Consider the following 21,929-nt stretch of genomic DNA (forward strand, 5'->3'; position numbering starts at 1 on the left):
GGTGTGAGCAGAGAAGTATAAAGGGTCGGAGAGATGTTCCAAGCCAGGTAGAGTTTGTAGGAAAAGAAAATAGAGGTGATCGCCAGAAGCAGAAGTTTAGCATCTTTGCAGAATGGGAAGGCATGTCTGAAAGTCCAGATTTGGGTATTATCATGGTCACGTTAATTAACAGTGATGACCAAATAGCCTTCAGGTATTGAAGGTAGCTGGAAACAGTTTATTGAGGTTTGGGTGAGAAGCCTTAGAGAGGCACAGAGGAAAGACGAGGGCAGTGGAATGCAACTGGTACATTCATTCCTGCATCTGAACACACTTGAGATAAGGTGGGTCAGCTAAGGGATGTTGGGGTCTGTAGTTCTACAAAAACTGAAGGCCAAGTTCACAGACAAGCTAGAGTTCACCATGGGAGGGTTTGAGGAAGACAATGTATGGCCCCAAATAATACTTCATCCAATGTGGGCCAAAGAAGCCAAAACTAAGTCAAGTATAAGAACTGAGATGTTCTAGAAAGTTCCTGACTCAGACTTCTGGGTTAATAGGCACCTGATTCGATTCTGTGTACATTGTCCTGAATGTCCACTTCTCTGCTGTACAAATCTCAATGCTTGGTTAGATGTAAAAGAAATCCCACCAAATATTAATTTGCTAATTCAAGCTTTCTGGCCTCATGGGTTGCTTCTCCCTTCCTATAAGTGGCTAGGTAAGTGAGCTACTCTGCAGGTTCATGGCAGTAACAGATAACTGAGATGTTGGGGCAGTTGTTCTGAAGCACGACAGCTCATTCCTGTTCAGACAGAGCAGCTGGGTGGCTGTCTACTGTACAACCTGGTGGCTTTACATTTTAAAGTCATGAAATGAGAAACAGGATGGACTGATATTTTGTGAAGATCAAATGGAGTTGGTGGTAGTGTTACTAGACAGAAGAGACAACCGTGTTCCTTTGGGTGTGTTGGACTGAAGACCATCAGCTGAAGGCTGTGATATGAGTATAGCCAGACTAGGCAGTCACAATTTCCAGACCTGACCCTGGGAAATCCCTGTACAACATCTGGATTAATTTCGTAGAGTCCAAGAAGCCCAGGCAGGAGCTCAGTTATTAAGAACATTGTTCTTGTAGAGGTTCCTAGCACCCATATTAAGTGGCTCACAACTGTGTGTAACTTCAGCCCTAAGAGGTATGAGGCCCTCTTCTGGACTCTGCAGGTACCTGCATTCATGTGCACATACCCACAATTAACAAATAACAAACATAAATCATTAAAAAAGGAATCCCAACTGTATTCAAGCACCAGAAGTCACTTCTAGCAGGTATAACTGAACAACAAAGAAAATGGTCCTGTGGTGCATGTGTTAAAATATATGAAGCAGCCGGGCGGTGGTGGCGCACGCCTTTAATCCCAGCACTCGGGAGGCAGAGCCAGGTGGATCTCTGTGAGTTCAAGGCCAGCCTGGTCTCCAAAGCGAGTTCCAGGAAAGGCGCAAAACTACACAGAGAAACCTGTCTCGAAAAACCAAAAAAAATAAAAAAAAAAAATAAAAAATAAATAATAAAATATATGAAGCATAAAATTGATCATTTTAATCTGCTCAATACAGTGGCTTAAAGTAGCTTCACCTTTCATAACTGACATCACTATCTGGTTCCAGAACCATTTCATCATCTTCCAAGCGACACACTCCACAGTTATTAACCATTCTCTCTCTATGTCCCCTCTCTAGTTATTGGCAACCACTAATTGGCTATTTGTTATGTAGATTTGCTTATTTTAAGTACTCCGTATCAATGAGATCATACAGTGTGTTTGTTTTTATGTCTGGTTTCTTTCACTTAGCATATAATAATGTTTCAGAGTTCATCCATGTTACAGTATCCAATTATACCATTTCTTTCATGGTTAAATAATAGTCCCCTAAGGACTAGGCATGAAGCTCAGTTAGAGGGCTTGCCTAGCATGCATTTGCTGTCCTGTCATCCCAATACCAAGGAAGGTCAGAAGACCAAGGTCATCCTCTGCAACCTGTCAAAACTGATGCCAGCCTGAGATATACAGACTGCCTCAAAAAAAGAAAATGTGTGTGTGTGTGTGCAATATTTTGTTTACCTACTCATTAGCTGTTGGGCTGTTTCTACAATCCAGCTACCATGAGTAGTGTTGCTATGGGCTTAGTGTACAAAGCCGTGGCTTTGCACTTGTTTCCACACTTTGAATATGGAGCCAAGGAATGGAATTGCAGGGTTGTTGTGGTAATTCTGTTTAAGTTCTTGAGGAATTGTCAGACTTTTCCACAGTGGCTGCACCACGTTACATACCCACTGGTGACATGGGAGGGTGTCAGCTTTGTCTCATCCTTACTGGTATTTTCTCTAAGAATTTCACTGCATGGGGCGGCTGCTTCTTTGAGGGTCAAAGACTGGCCCCAGTGAGTTGGGAACATCGGTATCGAGATCTCACGTTCGGCTTCACGGTCTTAATTCACCACCTCACTCATCATGCTCCCTGCCCAGTCACTCTGCCTCTTGCCCAGCTCACCATCTAAAAGGTTGGAAAACACAAGCAAGGAAAGGCTAGGGATATGTCTCGTGCCAGAACAGACCTTTCTTTCCCTTCAGCGTGACTGATCAATACCAATTCACCGTTGTCCATCAACTGTGATAGATGCTGTGTGTCACGTGGCTGCCGAGGACAACTGGCTGAGCCATAAATCAAAAGTTATCAGATGGGAACGCTAGACGGTATCAGGGCTGGAGAAGAAGGGGTTTTTAAATGGAACATTGAATTTGAGAGCTCACCCAGGCTTCTCTCCGGCTCCGTTCCCAGGTGTTTATAGCTCCCTCCAGATGTTTATACTTGGCCTGACACTTACAGGCATCTTCGGCCTCTCTTCTGCCCTCTCCCTCCCACTTCCCCTCAGCAATGATCGAACTGGGGATAATTGGACTTGAAGTCAGGGTGGAGCTCAGCTGAGTGGATAATTAAGGATGTGATTTTTAAGAAGCGCCCAGGGGTTATTTGAAAGGAGAATGTCTGTTTGGTTACTGGTATATGAGGGCAGTGACTGATGTATTGTTCTCCTTGTTCTTGGAAGCAGAGCAGCTCCGGGGATGGCCCTTAGTAGCTCAGGATGAACCTTCCCAACGCCAGCATGTCCCCATTGAGCCCTTTGAGGCAAGGGCTGCAGCTCTTGACTCTGTGGTACCAGACTCGCAGGCTGATGCTCCCCACAGTTACCCAAGGCAGAACCCAGCATGTTATCTCTCACAGTCACAGAGTGCTCAACCTAATGGTTATGCAGCTCCTTGATTAGAATAGACTGAGAGACAGAGACAGAGACAGAGACAGAGACAGAGACGAGAGAGAGACTCATGAACCTCAACAAAACAACAACTGACCACAAAGAGCAAATGGTGTTTAGGAGCCACACTGGAGGGAAAGAATTTCAAACGAAGCCACTTTGGCAAATCCTTCACCAAAGTTTTAATGATATGTGTATGTTCTTAACTGTAACTTGGAATTAGAAACATGGAAACTCGGAGAAGTAGAGACAGGGAAGGAGCACTGTCAACAAGAAAGAGAACAGGTAGCTGGAGATGTGCCTCTAGCCCACGGAGACCTTGAACCAAAAGCAAACAGACCGGACCTCTTGTTAAAAGACTCAGAAACCAGCACAGACGTCCAACTCACACCAACACTTAGCCGGCTGCACCCAACCGCTTTTGGCTCAAGGTGGAAGTAGCCAGTGTCTAGCAGTGGTCAGAGCATACGCAGCTAAAGGAGGCAAGGCAAGCCTCTGATAACAAGACACAAGCTCAGTGGGCGACAGGTCTTGTTGGAGAGCATGAAGGTCTGAGCTGTGACCTCAAACTCTGGCCAGACCAAAGGCATCAGAATAGGTCACCTCAGAAGGTGCTGTGCCTTCTGGGGCAGTCTGGCTGTGGGACACAGCAAATTGCCAATTCTGCTTAGGACTCCCAGTTTCTTTCCACTCTTCATCTGAGACAGTTACTATTGATGGTCAACTTGATAGGATTTATAATCACCGTCTTAGCTACTTTTCTAGTGTTATGATCAAGGCAACTTATAAAAGGAAATGTTTATCAAGGCTCATGGTTCCAGAAGATTAGAGTCCGTGATCATTATGGCAGGGAGCATGGCAGCATTGAGCAGATATGGTGCTGGAACAGTAGCTGAAAACTTATATCCTGATCTATAGGGGAGAGAGAGAGAACATGGTTTTTTTTTTTTGTTTTTTTTTTGGTTTATTTTTTTGGTTTTTTCGAGACAGAGTTTCTCTGTGTAGCTTTGTGCCTTTCCTGGAACTCACTTTGGAGACCAAGCTGGCCTCAAACTCACAGAGATCCGCCTGCCTCTGCCTCCCGAGTGCTGGGATTACAGGCGTGTGCCACCACTGCCCAGCTCAAGAGAACATGCTAACTAGGAATCGTATGAACTTTTGAAACCTCAAAGCCCACTCCCAGTGACATACTTCCTCCAATAAAGCCATCCCTCCTAATCCTTCCCAAACAGTTCCACCAACTGGGGGGGGCGGGGTCAAGCATTCAAATATGGCCTATGAGAACCATTCTCATTCAAATCACCATAATCACCTAGAAGACAAATCTTTTGGTACATTTATGGAGGAGTTTCTAAATTAGGGTAATTGAGGTGGGAAGAATTACCCAAACTGTGGGCAGCACCATTCCAGGCTGAATGATGACTCGGGCTGAATTAAAAAAGAGCAAGCCGAGTGCGGGCAGCCATCTCTCTCTAGCTCCTAATTGCAGATGCCCTGTGCCCCGTGCTGCATCACATTCCTGCCACAGTGATGGACCACACCCCCAAACTGTGAGCCAAAACAAACTCTTCTTCGCTTACATTGTTTCTGTCATGCACTTCGTCATAGCAATGAAGAAATGATCCAATGGTAATCCATCACTCATTCCCGTTTGCTGTACTACCTTGAGGGTCACATGGCTTAGGAGAAAGTAGTAAGGCACGGAACTTTCCTCTTTTTGTTTGGTTACATGTTCTTGTCTGTGGGTGAGTGGATGAACGTGTATGGCAGTGCCTGTGGAGGCCGGAAGAGGATGTCAGAGGTGCTGTTACAGGTGGCTGTGAGCTGCTGGTGTAGGTGCTGGGAATTGAACTCTAGTCCTCTGCAAGAGCAGCATGTGCCCTTAGCTACTGGTTCATCTTGTCAGCCCACACTGACTTGTTTTTAAAAGGAGGAAATTCAGATAGATGCGAAGCCACACAACTGACATTCTCCTCTTCACTTTTCTCCATACTTTCAGAATGGTTGGGGGACGCTGGGGTCACACTTTCTCCGTGCACGTTCAGACCGCTGCTCGCTTGTCGCTGTCTGCTCTCACCCCTCCTCAGCTCTGACTTCTCCCTTCCACCCTTCAGGTCTCAGGCATGGGATTGAGTCCTGAGGATTGAGGTCATGGATTTTTGCTCTAGACCAGGCATCCAAAACTTCTGGAACTTCTGGAATAGTTTCCTCAGGGAGAGAGAGGAATTTCAAGTAAATCTCCTTTTGGTTTACACAAATTCAGGCAATTTGAAGATTCTGAAAGAAAGCGTTTGTTTCCTCTCATAGAACTGTTACCTTCACATTTGAAAAAAAAACATGGAGTGGTGGTACAAGATGGCTCAGCCGATAAAGGCACTTGCCTGACCAAGCCTGAGTTTAATCTTCAGGGCCCACACAGTGGAAGGAGAGAAATGATTCCCACAAGTTTCCTTCTAACTTCCACATGTGTGCTAATGCACATAAACACGCACCAAATACATAAATGCAGCAAAAAATTTGCACATGCCCACATGCTTACCTGACCCATATTTCAGACCCATATTCTAGAAGGTTCTGCCTCTCACCATGTTTCGTCACGCATTCTTCCAGTGCTCTGGTGTGCCAGCGCCCTGTTTTCAGCATCGTTTTGTGAGATGGCTATCATTGCTTCTGAATTGTCTAAAGGAAGCAGGCAGAGACTGGGTAGTCTCCTCTGGCTCACCAGTGATGGCTCCCTCTTCAAGCACCCCTCACCAGTCACACCTGGCATCCATCCAAGCTGCCGTCTTTCAGGACTGCTGACCTTCCTGCCACAGTGCCGCTGACAGTGGCTGGAGGGAAACTGCACCTGTCCCCCCATGGATGGTGGCCCCTTCCCTTCTGACTCCCAGACCGTTGATAGTGGCCATGCGTCCCTTCAGGTCTCAGTCACTGTCTTTCACCCTAAGTACCAACTATACAACTGGGCAAAGCACTTCTTGCGTATTAAGTTTAAACAGTTTAAAAATGGTAATCTAATTTATAATGAGGACAAAAGGCAATTTCCTGCCCACCACTGCGTGTTCCCTTTCTCTCCCTCCCCTCCTTCCTCTCTCCCTCCATGCTGCTATATTCTCTGAAAAATACAGCTTGAGTAAATATGGCCCTAGGGAATAGTGGATGTGAGAAAGCTGTGGAGCCTGGGCTGAAAAGCAATTAGTTGTCCCGGAGCGGTCTCCAAGCAAGCAGAGGCACATCCCTGAGGTGAGGAGGCAGCAGTGTGACTTAGTTCTGTGTTGGGTGGCTTGCTGACAGTATGCTGGGTGTCCTGGAGTCCCAGGAAAAGTGGCTGGCAAAGGCAGACGCTACCGCTTACCTTTGCAGTGACCCTGAGTCCGTGAGTAAGAAAGGGAAGACCAAGGTGGGCTGGGATGTGGGTGTGTGCCTAGTCGTGAGCTATCATCCAGACTTAAAACAGTAAGTTAAAATTCTGTATGCTTGGGGTTGGCTGGGCATGGCTTTTTGTTTAAAATGCAAACAAAACCAAACTTTGTTAGTGGCATTATTTCCCACACTTCAAAACCCAGATGTGTACATCTGAGAGATGCTAATAGATAGGTATGAAAGCAGAATTCTGTATTCAAATAGATTTCAAAGGCAGCTTTCTCTAGCACAGGACCTCCCAGAGCCTTCTCTCGGAATGATAGCTTCAAGGATACGTGCAAATAGATAGCCGTTCTCAAATGTCTGACAGTGGGAACCGACCCTTCAGCCTTATTTGATAATTCTCTTGCAATATATTTGGTAGAAAAAGTTTTGATGTTGTTTGACAAGTTCCTACTCCCAGACTTTGATTTTTTTTTCTTCTTTTTCTGTTCATTCTTTCTTTTTCTTTTTTTTTTAATTTGTGGTAGGACTCCATATAGCCCAGGTTGGCCTCAAAACTGTTATGTAGCCAAGGCTGGCTTTCAACTTCTAGTCATCCATCCTCTTATGTCCTGAGTGCTGGGATTACAGGTGTGTGGCCTGACTTCCACTCTCTATTGATCCTTCAAAGCAATCGACTCCTTGCTTTGTACTCATTTCTCTGTTACAAATGGTTTTTTTTATTATTTTATTTTAAGAAATGGACCTCTTTGGACCATGTCTTTAAAAAGATAGACCCATCCTCTTGAAAGGAGATGAGGATTCCTTTAAAGTTTCCAGTTGGCTTATTGTCTGCAGTGCTAATGAAGAGGAAGCATGTCTGTGATCATGTTGCAGGCCAGGCAGTCTAGGGTGAATCATGCAGTAGGATTTCCCACAGGCTGGTTCAGTGTCCATCCTCAGGTGTGTGCTTTCCCATGCAGCATCTTCTTGGAGGCTGAGGACTCTGCTCCTCATTTGTCCCTCAGTTTATTTCTTAATCCGTCTCTCCCTCTCCCTCTCCCTCTCCCTCTCCCTCTCCCTCTCCCTCTCCCTTTCCCTCTCCCTCTCCCTCTCCCTCTCCCCCTCTGTGTTTTTGGGACAGGGTTTCTCTGTGTAGTTCTGGCTGTCCTGGACCTCACTCTGTAGATCAGGCCACCCTCAAACTCAGAGATCCACCTGGCTCTGCCTCCTGAGTGCTAGGACTAAAGGCATGCACCACTGTGCCGGCTTAATCTTTATTTCTTAAGAGGATTTGTCCAGGTCTCCTAAGCCACTGCTGTTTTGACGGTTTCACATTGTCCGAGGTTAAGCAGAGAGATCCCCTGCCAAGTATCTTTTGGGTGACATTTGAAAGCAAGGCAATAAGACAGGAGCAAGTAGAGCATTGCTCTGGAGTTTCCTCTTTGCACACCTCTGTTTTCCCTGGGTGTCACCACACCTGGAGCGTTAGCCCAGACAATAGCAAAAGGATAGAGGGCATTGCCAACTGCATGAAACCCCGAGCTCCTGGAAGAAGGTCTCTGCACGGGTGAGGTAGGAGTGTCTATGGTAGAGGGGTATGGCACCAGCACATAAGCTTCGGGTGAAGAGTGCCAGGCCTCCAGAGGCTGATGAAAGTCAGAAGGGAAAGCCAGCAAGCAGCTTGTAGCACAGCACAGCCATCCGCTCAGGGGACAGGGTGACATCCCGGATGCTACCGTGAGAGCTTGCCTGAGCTAGATGAGGCCTGGGCCATTAGAACTACGGCCAGGACCACCAGCAGCGATGAGGCTAAATCAGTGCTAAATTAAAGGGTATGCCTGAGTGGCTCTTCTCTCTTTCCCACCCAATGTCACCATTGCACCAAAGGTCCCGGTAGTACTAGGCAGAGTTAGGGACTCAGAAGGGATCCATGTAGGGAAGAATGATGGCCAAGACCAGATTGGGCTTTCTGTACTTTCTCCACCCTATCACTGTATTCCTTCTGTTCATGGATGCTTCCACAAATTCCCTAACACGGGGGACATCGTTTACCTCATCTTGGTACTGCCTGTGCTGAGCACAACGCTATCCCCAAGGTGTCGGTAAACAGTATGACCAAGTGCAAGGGTGACCTACTTACCAGCAGCGAGGATGGGACGAAGTTTGCATGGAAGCCTTGAGACGCACATCTTCCATTGCTGTGGGCACTGAGGCTGCTTAGCCCATTCCGCACGGTGTGAACAGTGCTGGCCAGACAGCCTAGATATTGTGTGACTGACCTAACCCGGCTAGAAGTAAACGAAATTGGCTCTCAAGGCTGCAAGTGTGTTTCCTTTGAACCCTTTGTCTGGTAAACACTGGGCAGGCTCTGTTTGCCTCCCCGAGGATAAAAGAGAAGCTCTGAGTCCCACGGAGTACCAGAGTTTCAGGCCAACAGTGACATTTCCAAAGTCACTAGTGAGTGTTTCTCAGTTACCACTTGTAATTTGGAGTGCCAGTGTGGGAGAAGGACACAGATCAGACATTGAAAGGTGCACGTCCTCCAAGGTAAAAATAGGGAAAGTCAATACTGACTTAATTTTGACTAATAGTACCAGGTTTCTGTCCAAACTGAGCACTCGGATTTTATTTTTATAGCTTTCCATCCTTGTCCTTTAAAACCCCGGTGTGTTCTGAGTCACTGAGGATTGGGAAGAGGGCAATTAATTTTTAATGCACAATGCAGAGTTTGGAAGTGCTTGACTCCAGGCCCAGCCACAGCGGCTGGAGGAAGAGCTCTTGGACTGATAGAGGAAGTTTGCTGTCACTCAGCTCATCAAGAACATCTTGATTCTTGTTGAACACTTTCAACTAAATGTGAACTCCCTCCAAGGGGCTGGGGCTGGATCTGGATTTTATTATTGTTTTGTTTGGTTGTTTTTTTTTCCTCCCCTCTCGTGCCTGGTCTCCTATGAGTCTCCGAGTGAAGTCGCTGTGACTCATCTGTCTTGGTTGGTGATTTCGCTGAGACTTATGAGCTCTGGCAGATGGATGCAGGCTCTTCTTTTCCCAGAGATGAAAAGCATGTCACTGGAAGTATTAGGCGGCAGAAAAGGCTTTGTGAGTTCTGCATAATGACAAAGAAGGGGAAAGTAGGTCACATTTGGAGCCCGTTCTGTTTGTTGAAGTAAAAAGAGGATGAAGAAGAAAATGTCAGATAATTTGGTTTGGGCATAGCTTCTTAAGCCAACCTGATGGGGTCACAGGCATGAGGTATGACACTACTGTGGCTCTCTGGCCTCTCAGAGGTTTATAGTAAACCTTCCCAAGCAGACTCAGAGACTCACACAATGGGCACTAATACAGCTGGCTGAATAGGATTCCCTGTCTATTTCCGTCAAGGATAATTTCCATTGGCACTAAAAGACAGGCTCCTGTATTGGAAGAGAGGATCTGGAGGTGTGTCTCTCTGGGCCAGGAGAACTGTAAGTAGCCGTTGTCCCGTAACCCTGGGCTTGCCCTACCCGTTCATTGGCTGCTGTTGAGGTCAGGGAGGATCGGGACTGAATTACAGCCAGAGTTCTCAAGGAGCTCAGAGGGGGCTCTTACTCCCCTCGCTTTTGGGGTCAAGGGATTTCGTGGACTAAGCCATCCGGAGGGAGATGCTAAAAGCAAGCGATGATGACCACAGATTAACCTGCCGTGGACAGAGCCCCAGCTTGGGGGCGCTGTGTACACCTGGGGTTGGGGGACTGCTTGGCCCGCAAAGCACCAAACCTGGACAGTCACTCGGCAGCTTTAGCAGAACCATCCAGATACCCCATATTCTCTCAGCTCTAGAGTTTTTTTCTGGTCTTTTCACTTACTTTCTGGTTTTGTTTTGTTTTTTTTTATTTTTAATTGCACCTCATTTTTGGGGGGAGGTGTGGTTTGAAAACATGCATGCTTTTTCTTCCTTCCTTTCTTTTTTCTTTTCTTTCTTTCTTTTTTTTTGGAGAAGAGCTTGTGATTGAGTCATTAGGGAGGCCTGCTATTTATAGAAACACTGCAGTGATGCAATTTGTAAAAGGAAGAATCCTTTGGTTGGGCAAATAAGCAGGATCTTAAGTTACTGCTTGGGGATGAGTCTGATGTATTTGCTGTTTGTACGTGGAGAACCTTCGTGACATTCTGTAGTTCTATGGCTCTGCATCTGATAAAAGAGGAACCAGCGCTACAGGGACTGTCTGTTGCTATTTTAACGTTCGTGTAACTGCCCAGAGCTGTGGCGGGCTCCCAGTCTCTGTGGATGCTGCGGTGTGTCTTCTGGTTTATCCTGTGCACAGCTGTCTGTCATCCCTACACTCCTCCTCAGCATCATTAGTAACACTGAGCCTGTGCACACTTCTCAGGGGGGGTCTGGAAGTGATTAGACTGTTACATCCTAGGCTCATGGGGAGGGAGGTGTTGGCAGGTACCAGGGCCACCAGAGTTGATGTGAGTTTGCAGTGTGGAGAGGCAGAGGATGTGGAGTTAAGTGAGCAGGGCCTGGCAGGTCTGCTGTGGAACTGGCCAGGGTCCACAGACAGGAAATCTAAGTCAACAAGTGGGCGAGCACAGGTAGGGGCGCCAGCTCCAAAACCATGACGTCATTTCCTCCCCATCAGGAACAAGAGCAGTGGTAAACAGAATAAAGGGTAAAGGGAGCATTTCTCCAGGCCAAGGTCAATTGTTTGCCAAGATAAAGGACAGTTGAAGCAGGAGGGAGCATGGGTTTAAAACAGTGGTTCTCAACCTGTAGGTCACGACCCCTTTGGGAGTCTAATGACCCTTCCACGGGATTCACCTAAAACCATCGGAAGTATCAGATATTTACATTACAATTCATAATAGTAGCAAAATTATAGTTAGGAAGTGGCCATGAAAATAACTGTATGGTTGGGCATCACCACATCATGAGGAACTGTATTAAAGGGTCACAGCATTAGGAAGGTTGAGAACCGCTGATTTAAAGGAAGGCTGGTTCGTCATTCATTGTCCATGTGCTCTTTGCACCCTGGACCACCTCAAGTTTTTTCAGTCCTTTAGTAAAGATGTTCAAGTTTAGGGGTGTCTCTCACATGAGCTATTTTTAAGGCAGCAGAACCCTTTCTTAAGGAACACGCTGATAAAGAAGCCCAGTGTCTAAATCAACAAAAGTGGTTCTGCTTTGTTCTGATGTCACTGGAGGAGAAGGGGGATTGGGACTAGAGCCCCTAACTACCTGGCCTCAGTATTACACATCAAGGTGAATTTTTGACATCACAGGATCAACACTGGAAGATACTGCATTGAATAACATGCTAGGACCCCACCTATCTCAGAAGATGGACAAGCAAGCCTTTGGAATAGTATTGCCCTTTGCCATAGTTCACTAGACACGTTTCCTCAAAGGGCCCCTTCTGGGTCTTCAGGATCCTCATATCTGCACAGAGTCAGGCCTCTTTGTCAGTCAACAATGAACCAGGGCAGCTGCATAATCAGAGGAAGGAAACCAGCCATGGGAGCTGGCCCACACTACAGAAGAATGTGTGATCCACGGTCTGCTGGAGAAAGCCATGTAGTGGCCAAGTCTTCCAGCCCAGCTCCATCGTGTTCAGAAACAGAGCACTTGGAGGTATCAGGTGGTCCTGAGAGTCAGTCTCTTGGGTGAGAAAATGAGAGCCATTGTACAGCAATACAGCAGTATCTCACTTAATTCTCACTTGTACAGTGGGAAATCTGAGGTCTCTTGGAGTATTCCATGTAGTCCATTGAAGAAAATTCATCCTGAAATTTGCCATAGTAGGGGGCACAAGCCCTTGACTCCAGTTACTCAAGAGGCTGAGAGAGGAGGATCTGCTTGAATGAGCAAGTTCAAAGCCAGCCTGGGCAATTCAGTAAGACCATTTCTCAAAATAAAACATGCAGCAAGGACTGAAGATCTCACTCAGTGGTAGAGCACTTGCCCAGTGAGGCCTGAGGTACAGCCTGCTCCCGTAAAATAAACAGAACTCTGAAATTCAGTATTAAGTCCATATTGTTGTCGAAGCTCTGTTCTCCAGCCACGAGCTGCTGGGGCTTTGAGTTCCTGGAGCCCCGCATCTGTCCTCCTGCTTGCCTTACCCAGATATCTGGAATTCTTTTGTTTTTAAGGATTAATTTTTATTCCATTTCATTACATTATGTGTAAATTGGGGGAGGGGTTTTGGGCACATGGGAGGGCACATGGGAGGGCAGGTGCCTGTGGAGTCCAGAAAGAGGTGAAGGATCACCTGGAGCTGGAGTTATAGGCGGTCCTGACCCACCGATGTGCTGGTAATTGAACTTAGGTTCTCTGGAAAAGTAGAAGACACCAACTGCTGAGCAGCTACTTTTCCAGCCTGGCGCCCAGAGTCCCGCTGGCCTTCCAGTGCGTGAGCAGTTTGGACTTTAGTACCACCCTCCTCAGAGAGTGAAACCCTGGGAGGTGGCGGGGCATGGTGACACATGCCTTTAATCCCAGCGAGGAAGGCAAATGAAAAGGAGAACTTCCGAGGTAAAGGCCAGCCCAGTCTACACAGCAAGCTCCAGGCTAGCAGGAACTACCTCGTGAGGAGGAGTCTCAAAACAAAACAAACCAACCCGGGAGCCCAGGACAGCAAGAGACTAAGGGGAGACCAGAGGCAGGAAAGATGTGATCACAAACCTGGAGAGAGAAAGAGCCCTCTTACCTCTGTAGGATTAGTCTCTGTCTGTCTGTCTGTCTCTGTGTCTCTGTCTGTCTGTGTCTCTCCTCTCTCTCTGTCTCTCTGTCTCTGTCTCTCTGTCTCTCTGTCTCTCTCTGTCTCTCTGTCTCTCTGTCTCTGTCTCTCTGTCTCTGTCTCTCTGTCTCTCTCTCTGTGTCTCTCTGTCTCTCTCTCTCTCTCTCTCTCTCTCTCTCTCTCTCTCTCTCTCTCTCTCTCTCGGCTGTGAGATGAAAACACACCCTCCAGCATCATACACAGGAGCACAGTCCACCTTTGGGTGAGGGTCTCTCACAGGCCCGGGGCCTCACCCATTAGGCTAAACTGTCTGGAGCCCCAGCCACCCCCTGTCTCCACTCCCCAGGCCCGAGGCTACAGAGGTACACCAACACACCCCACTTTTTTACATGGGTTCTGGGGATTGAATCAGGTCTTCATGCTTGTGAAGCAAGAGTTGTACTGAGCCATCTTTCTGGATCAAAGGATTAGTTCCCATACGAAGAACACACAAGCCTGTAGAAAATAGGCAATAAAGGAATATTAAAAACAACCACGTGTTAGTCTCACCACCCAGAATTAATGTTTTAGCTTCTTTGCTCCCCGACTTTTTTTAAACAGTTTTTTATTTCTAATTTATTTATCTTTATTTTATGTGTATTGATGTTTTGCCTGCATGTATATCTGTGTGAAGGTGTCAGATCTTGGAGTTACAGATAGTTGTGAGTTGCCATGTGGGTGCTGGGAATTGAACCTGGGTCCTCTGGAAGAGCAGCCAGTGCTCTTAACCACTGAGCCATCTCTCCAGCCCCGCTCCCCGACTTTTTATACGTATCAAAATTCATACACGTAGATATTTAAAAATTGAAAAGGACCCTCCTCAGCGGTTACATGTTTTAACAAATAATTGGGGGTGGTAGGGCCATCCTGACTCAAATCGTTCACCAATTTCCCCAGTGTAAAGACTCCCACCGTTGCTGATTTCAAACCACCAAAATGATGTCAACCGGCTTGGAAACTTCCTGCAAATTTCACAGTCAGCTCTTGGGAACCAGCAGGAGCCAGCTCCAGCAGGCTGCCAACTAAATCCTCCTTTCTAATTAGCCTCTCTCTCTTGCAAAAGTCTTTGTGTCTAAACTTTGAAAGTTGTCTTTTGCAAATTACTGTTTTTTCTCTTCGGTCAAAATTATTTTTCTGTTGGGAATTTGGGACCGTGTCATATTCTAGTCAAATGAGTGAAAATACATTTTAATCGCTAGTATTTTTCATGTTCCATTCCATAGATCTTTGCATGCGTGGGGAGGGACCTATACTCTTTTTTTTTAATTAGGTATCAGTAGTGAAAATATAGTTTTAAACAAAACAAACAACAGATGGGTGCGTTCAAGCAAGAGAGAGCGTGGTAGCTGAGTGAGGGACTGATCCTTCGGTTCGTTATCTGAGGAGCTGTGACTCACTAAAGACATTTCTCCTTCATGGCTACATCTCTTTAGCCCGACGCCTCAGTTGTCCCTCAGTTCCCCTGGCTTTCTGAGGGACTCTGTCCTGCTTTGTGGTTTGTCTGGTGAGATCAGGGCTACAACTGTTTGGCCCAAACAAAGCTTCCTAATCAGATCCACATTTTCCTGGTCAGATGGGAGCTGGAGGTGGGAATCTGGAGAAGGAGTGGAGAGCTCCCTCACAGAGCCGCAGCGTGGGGAGTCGCCGGCGCCTCTTGGCTCTGGTGTGAGCTGTTGGCCTTGCGAGGCTGGTGGACTAGCTCATCTGTGGTCCTCAGCGAGGTGGAGAAGCTGTTGGTGCCAAAGGTCTCCCACGCCGGGCTTTTAATTGGCCTCTGTGAGCTGAGCTTTTGTGTGGGCTTCTGATAACGAGCCTGGCTCTCCCAGGGCCAGTATCCTCAGACAGGAGCAGCTGACTCAAGCTTCATGAATGTAGGGAGCAGCATGGCCCAGGCAGGCTTTAGGGAGAGGGTGGTCCATTGCCACATAAAGAAGAAAGACTTGGTCATTGCCTCTGCTAGTGTGGCCAGTGTACACAAAGGCACAGCATCTAATCCAGAGTCTTGACAAGAAGGCAAAATTTGGACTTCTGGGGTGTCAGAGAAAGGGCTGAGCCAGCATGGGTTAAGGAACCTCTCTACTGTGTGAACCCCCAGGCCTCTCCAGTGCCCTGAATCATCTTGGGCTGTTTTTCTTTGTCTCCTTTCCTACCAACCGAATCCCAAGAGGTCACCAAGTGACTGGTCAAGCTAGTAATGCTTGAAGGGCCCACACCCACTCTAGGGTGTATATCACTGTCTTCTTACATGCCTATGACCAAATGTATATTAAAACACTTTTGTGTGTGTGTGTGTGTGTGTGTGTGTGTGTGTGTGTGTGTGTGTGTGTGACAACCAGTGATTGGCTTTGGATATCTTCTACTATTAATATCCATGTTCTTCTTATTATTATTATTTTATTATTATTTGAGACTGAGTCTCTCATTGAACCTGGAGCTTACCATTTCAGTTAGCCAGTGCTGAGGTTATAGACATGTGCCACTATGCCTGGATTTTCCATGAGCACTGCGGATTTAAACTCAGGTACTCATGCTTACGCAGGAAGCCCTTGACCCATTGAAGAATCTCCCCACTTCCTAAAACACTGTCTTAACAGACTCCAATTTTCTTCTGTAAAAGAAAAAAGAGGTGGAGAAATAGCTTAGCAGTCACGAGCACTGGCTGCTCTTCTGGAGGACCCGAGTTCAAATCCCAGCATTCACATGGCAGCTAAAAAATATCCAGAACTCTAGTTCCAAGGGATCTGACACCCGCTTCTGGTCTCTGCAGACACCAGGCATGCGCATGCTGCATAGACATGTATGTAGACAAAACACCCCACGCATTAAAAATAAAAATAGAAATAAGGAGGGAGGGTGTAAGTCAGAGACACACTGCTCCACTCTATCTCTGAAGTGACCTGGAGAGCTACCCTTTTCCGTTGACCTCAGTGCCACACCCTCAGCTGAGAAGTATGTCTCTACTTAGGCCTGAAACGGGTCTTCCACAGGCTGGAGGCTGTCTGGTCTGGCTTCATGAAGGCATCCCATCCGACTCTCCAAACACTACTCTTTTGAGTCACCAAAGTAATCTCTGCTCATTGGTGTCTAGAAAATCCAGAAACATAAAGTGAAAAGCTACTGATGAACTTCCCTGAAGTGAAAAGTTATATTAATAAGGGTTGTTCAGAGAGATTGCTTACGTTTTTAAACAAAATTGATATCCAACCTAAGCTATTTGTTCTTATGGTGAGCGTTTTCCTTATTGGTGCTTTCCTAAGACAGAGCCGCAAATTTGGTTTCATCAATCTCTTGTTTAAAAAACAATAATTAAAACCACCACCAGCCCAAACCCCTTGCCTACATAAGGACAGGTGAACACAAGTATAACCTGCCCACTCCCTTTACCAGCCTTCTTTACTTATGAATGAATGAATGAATGAATGAATGAATGCACTGCTCACAGACTTGCCCTAAGAATTTCATCCCCTTAGCTTGTATAGTGACTCCATTCTCCACATCATGTCTTCATTCTGTGAGATTCTTTTAAGTTATATATTTTTAAAAATATATATTTATCTGGTTATGTATTTTATGTATATAGGCACTTTGTGTGCATATACATCTGCACACAAGAAGAGAGCATCAGATCCCATTATAGACGGTTGTGAGCCACTATGTGCTTGCCAGGAGTTGAACTCAGGACCTCTGGAAGAGCAGTCAGTGTTCTTAATTGGTGAATCACCTCTCCAGCCCCCAAGGTGTACATTCTTTATGCGCATGTACCTAGGAAAATTGGCATCACCTGAAGGTCAAAGCAGAATTCACTGAGTCTGTACTTTTCAGGAGGTTGTGGTCATGGCTGGCACAAGGTAGTCGGCACCCAGCAAATACTTGTAGGGTGAATTGGCCTCCATCTGGTATGTCTTTTTTCATCCTCTTGCCAGCCATGTGTGTTTGTTTTATTGGTACCCATGATTAGTCTGTATTATTTTCCTTTCTTCCTTTACTGTAATAAGAGCCACACTAGAAGAAGAGGCTTGGGTCCATCCACTACATGGGCTGTACCTTTGTTGGTGGATTGAAGATGTCATTAGTTCCTAGTGACTTTGCTATACTGTGTAGAACCCTGAGATGGGAGCTCACTCTTCCAGAGTCAGTACTGTAGAGATAAACTGCCATCTGTCATCTAAGAGGTGATGTGCAGGTATGTGGCAATGTTTCCAGAGTAATAGCTCTAGGCTAAAAACCAGGGGCCAGCTCAGGGGGGTCCAGGAAGAGAGGGGCCTCCAGAGAGGGCCGGGCAGGTTAAGCACATGTGGGTAGGATGAGTATAGATGGGTGTAGTTGGCTCACTGGTCTGCCCACAACCTCAGGGATCCTAGGCTTGGAGAATGCCTGAGGGATTCTGGTCTCTGCCTTTGCCCATGTTACACACACACACACACACACACACACACACACACACACACACACGACAGTTCCAGATAGTACGCGCTGGTTCTTGCAGTGCTGATGATATGTAGAAGTGGAGTTTCTGCTGAGGAAGGAGTACATTTGTTTTCCATTCTTCATCAACAAACATTAGAGCAGAGCTATTTTGATCTACACTCGAAGAAAAGGGAGCGCCAGTATTTGTAGGGGACTAGGAATCAGCGCCTTGCTTCTACCCTCTGGGATGGAACTAAAGGCAGATGGCCCCAGCTACAGTACTGCACTTCACAGAGTTTGAATTTTCATGCCCAGCATGGACATTCTCTTTTAAGAGCAGCTTTAAACAGAGAACAACGTGGGTAGCGGGGTGTTTCCCAGATACGAGTTAGAGAAATCTAATTGTAACCAGCTTCAGCAGAAAAGGTATCAAGTGGTCCCTTATTGTCCACACGTCATCAAAGTCCTAGTGTCATCTTCTTTCTTACTCTGTCACTCCAACTGAGCTCCAGCTCAGACTGGTGTCCTGAGGGTGGCAGCCATTCCAGACATCTCACTCACACTGACGACATCCAGAGGAAGAGAAGGTTCCTGTGCATGCTGGTGCCACTAAGGATAGGGCAGTGTTCTCCAGAAGACCCCACAGACTCCCCATCACAACTCACTGGCCAGTGCTGGGTCGCTTGCTCACTCTGAAAAGCACTGCTGACCAGGGCAGTAAGCCATTCACGATCACTGATCAATAGCTTGAAGGAAGATGATTGGATTCCTCAGCAAAAATCCCAGCAGAGGGTCCAAGGATTTGAGTGTGTGCAGAGACACAAAGTGTTCTCTGCAATACAAATACCATTTATAAAACTGGTTGCTGCTTGTATACTCTAGTGGTTTTCAAACAATGTTTAGCTGGTTAACTTCATTCAAATAAAATCTGTGGTTGATTGAGTAGGTTTGACCCCCATAGTCTCATGTGTTTGAATGCTTGGCCTATTGGGAGTTGGCACTATTAGGAGGTGTGTCCTTGTTAGAGTAGGTGTAGCCTTGTTGGAGGAAGCCTGTCACTGTGGGGTGGGCTTTGAGGTCTCATAGGCTCAACCTATGACCAGGTCCGGTATGGTACACAGTCTCCTTTTGTTGCCTACAGATCAAGATGTAGAACTCTCAGCTCCTTCTCCAGCACCATGTCTGCATGTACACCGCCATGCTTCCTGCTATGATAATGATGGACTAAACTCTCAAACTCTAAGCCAACCCCAATTAAATTCTTTTCCTTTATAAGAGTTGCCATCATGGTGTCTCTTCACAGCAATAAAATCCTAACTAAGACAACATCCCAACCAGAAGTTACAGTGCCTAATGTAGAAAGACCATGGAAGGCTGTGGTCCAAACTTATGGTTTGAAGATCTCAGGTAGAAAAACTCTTTGGTTACTTTCAACATTTTCCCATTCCTGATCACCTCTTGTCCTGAAACAGTTGTCTTATGTGAGGCCAATATCTCTTGTGTATTGAAGACAGCTCCAAGAGGTCAGCTGGAAAGAGGGGACCAGTATTTGTAGAATTTGGACAAACTGGGAATCCAGGGAAGGCAGCTGGTCTGAGACTAGGAAAGTTAGGCCCGTGGCTAACAATAGGCTAGAGTGAGCTGAAAAGGAGCCGAAAATGAGGAGCTACAATCCAGGGATGACCCTGGTGGCTGGGTCCATGGGTGATATTAGCATTTAGGAGAAATAAAAGCCCACTGTAGCAGGGCGAAGGTGCAGGGTCAGGTTATGTGGATCAGAAAAGGCAGACAAAGCATGCAGGTCAAAGGCTCTAGGAGCCTCTTTTTGGATGGGGTGGATACAGATGTGCCACCTAAAACACTGGATACGAGGTTAAATTCGAATTTCAGATAAATGAATAATCTTTCAGTATAGCTGCATCTTGGTTGCTGCAAATGCATAAGGCATACATACTACTGTGTGTAAGGTGCAGTGAAACAGTCCTCATTTTTTGTCTGAAACATATTTAATGGGACATTATATATTTTTTAACGATTTTATTTTTCACATGTGGGTATGACGTGTGCACCGTGACCTGCTGGTGGAGGTCAGAGGACAGCTTTGTGGAGTCAGCTCTCTCTTTCCATCTTTGTGTCCTCCGGTGATTCAAATGAGAAATGTCCCTCACGGGCTCATGTATTTGAACCCTTGGCTCCCTGGTGGTGGTGCTTTTCGGGGAGGTTATGGAACTTTTAGGATAGGGAGTCTTGCTGGAGGACGCGTGTCACTGGGGGAGGGCTCTGGGAGTTTATAGTCTCACCCCACTTCCAGTTAGCTCTTTCCTCATGGGCTGACAGAGCGTGATCAGCCAGCTCCCTGTCCCAGCTGCCCATTGCCATCTCATTCCCACCATCAGGAATGGCAACCTTTTAAAACCATAAGCCAAAATAAAATTTTAAGTGGCTTCTAATCGTGATTATTTTATCACAACATAACAGCAACAAAATAGCCCAATGCACATGGGTTCCAGGGGTTGAATTCTTGTCATCAGGATTGTTAGACTGTCGTTTCTATTCACTGAACTGCCTCGCCAGCCCGTGCTGTACTTATTTGGCAAATCTAACACCAATACACAGGTAGCCAAGGAGCGATCCTCGGAAACATGGTGGTGTTAGAGTTGATTCTTTCTCACACGGGGCAGTCAGCCCCTCTTGCTCTACACAACCAGTTAATTTTTTGGACAAACTACGTGCCACATCAATTATCTAAATTTGTGATTAAGAGCACAGACATCTGTGTTCCATCACAGCTCCAGTTCTTGTTAGCCGGAATCTGAATTCTGGGGATCCAGATTGGATCTGGCCAATCCAAAACAGGCCGAGGTGATTCTGAAACCTAGCCAGCCAGGCTTCTAAAGACCATTTTTAGATTTGAAATTCCTGGGGATGAAGACATTGCTTTATTTATTGTGTTCAATAAATATTTGTTAAGAGAAAGGATGACTCCCTGCTCTCTTGAACAGTGTTTATCTTGTGGGACTCGGAAAGCCCAGAGGCAGAAGCATGTTTCTTTCCCTCTTCCTCCCGGTCTTGAGACTCGTGGGAAAGGACTTGAGTGGAAGGTGTGATGGAGAGTCTTGGAGAACAGTGGGAAGGCAGGCAAATGGCAGAACTGAGGAGGAGCCTGCCAGGCAGGGCCAGGAGCATCCACACTGGGGAGGAAGCCAAGTTCTTAATCACCTCCTTAGGCGAAAAGACTTGAGATTTCAAGTTGAGAACAAGTCTTCAGGTATTTTCACATGATTCCTTTAGACTCTGTCTTGGCATGGTCTGTGCACTCGGCATCTCAAGGAGAATGAGGCTGCACTTGGAATCCTCCAACCAGGCACCTAAGGCATATTGGAAATGCTTCAGCGGAACTCGGTGGGTGGCAGATAATAGCCGTTTGGCTAATCTCGGTAATTGCCCACATCACTGGTGGACCTGAAAATGTCTACTTCCCATAGCTCCTCTCCCCTATAGGGTCCAGGAATGTTCGGGTTAGCCTTCTGTTGGTGAACATGAACCTAGAACATACCAGGATGCCTCTGTCCCCTCCCTATAGATACACCCGAGGGAAGACGTTTTCCCTAATGAAAGAATGATATCATGGATAAAGGCCCTGAGTAACAGGTCCCCCCTCAATCTGTCCCCTCATCTGTGTAGCTGGGGAGGCTGCCACAGGACTGCAGGGCTCTGGAAAATGCTGGTGCTTTCTAGAATCTCCACAGCATAAGGCTCCTCAGTGGGACTCCAGGTCAAGGGTGGAGAAGAGAATCTGCTTCTGTTGGCTTTTCCTTTGTGACTTTGGTCCTGCCCGCTTCTGCCCTGGCGTCCTCTAAGCAGTCATGTGCACCACTGTGATTCAATCACACCTGCCCCTGAGTCCCCACGTGTAAGCCCCCAGTTGTCTCCTGTAGTTACATCACACCTGGGAGGTGGCAGTCTTTGCCCATGTGTGCTGTAACAAAACACTGGATTACTTATGAAGAACTTATTAATTGTCGCATGTTGGGAGGTTCAGGTAAAAGTGCCAGCAGAGCACTGTGCTCTGTTGCCACATCCTCTGGAAGAGACGCTAAATTCCCAGCTGTAGGAACAAGA

General features: G+C 46.6%; 1 protein-coding gene across 5 annotated transcripts in view; it reads left to right on the top strand.

Moving 5' to 3' along the window:
• Pdzd2 (PDZ domain containing 2) overlaps nucleotides 1-21,929 on the top strand; it is a 375,253-nt gene that overhangs the window by 113,643 nt on the left and 239,681 nt on the right. Inside the window, exon 1 of one of the 5 annotated variants that reach the window (XM_052743093.1) lies at nucleotides 9,886-10,106. The exons of the other annotated variants lie outside the window; for them this stretch is intronic. The gene's annotated coding sequence lies outside the window, so the exon portion shown is untranslated. Of the gene's footprint in view, nucleotides 1-9,885; nucleotides 10,107-21,929 lie in introns of those variants that run through there. 5 annotated transcript variants of the gene reach the window in all.

This window comes from Peromyscus californicus, unplaced genomic scaffold, assembly GCF_007827085.1.
Source record: "Peromyscus californicus insignis strain IS unplaced genomic scaffold, ASM782708v3 Scaffold_18__1_contigs__length_77618521, whole genome shotgun sequence".
Taxonomy (NCBI): Eukaryota; Metazoa; Chordata; class Mammalia; order Rodentia; family Cricetidae; genus Peromyscus; species Peromyscus californicus.